The following is a 746-nucleotide window of genomic DNA, read 5'->3' on the forward strand; positions in this document are numbered from 1 at the left end:
ACGATAGATAGATAGATAGATAGATAGATAGATAGATAGATAGATAGATAGATAGATAGATAGATAGATAGATAGATAGATAGATAGATAGATAGATAGATAGATAGATAGATAGATAGATAGATAGATAGATAGATAGATAGATAGATAGATAGATAGATAGATAGATAGATAGATAGATAGATAGATAGATAGATAGATAGATAGATAGATAGATAGATAGATAGATAGATAGATAGATAGATAGATAGATAGATAGATAGATAGATAGATAGATAGATAGATAGATAGATAGATAGATAGATAGATAGATAGATAGACAGACAGACAGACAGATAGATAGATAGACAGATAAGATAGATAGCAGACAGATAGATAGATAGATAGACAGAACGATAGATAGATAGACAGAACGATAGATAGAATAGATAGACAGACAGAACGATAGACAGACAGACAGACAGACAGACAGACAGACAGACAGACAGACAGACAGACAGACAGACAGACAGACAGACAGACAGACAGACAGACAGACAGACAGACAGACAGACAGACAGACAGACAGACAGACAGACAGACAGACAGACAGACAGACAGACAGACAGACAGACAGAACAATAGATAGATAGATAGATAGATAGACAGAACAATCGATAGACAGACAGACAGAGACAGACAGACAGAACAATAGATAGATAGAACGATAGATAGATAGATAGACAGACAGACAGAGAGACAGACAG

The sequence above is a fragment of the Sinocyclocheilus anshuiensis genome, unplaced genomic scaffold (assembly GCF_001515605.1).
Source record: "Sinocyclocheilus anshuiensis isolate Anshui unplaced genomic scaffold, SAMN03320099.WGS_v1.1 scaffold923, whole genome shotgun sequence".
NCBI lineage: Eukaryota > Metazoa > Chordata > Actinopteri > Cypriniformes > Cyprinidae > Sinocyclocheilus > Sinocyclocheilus anshuiensis.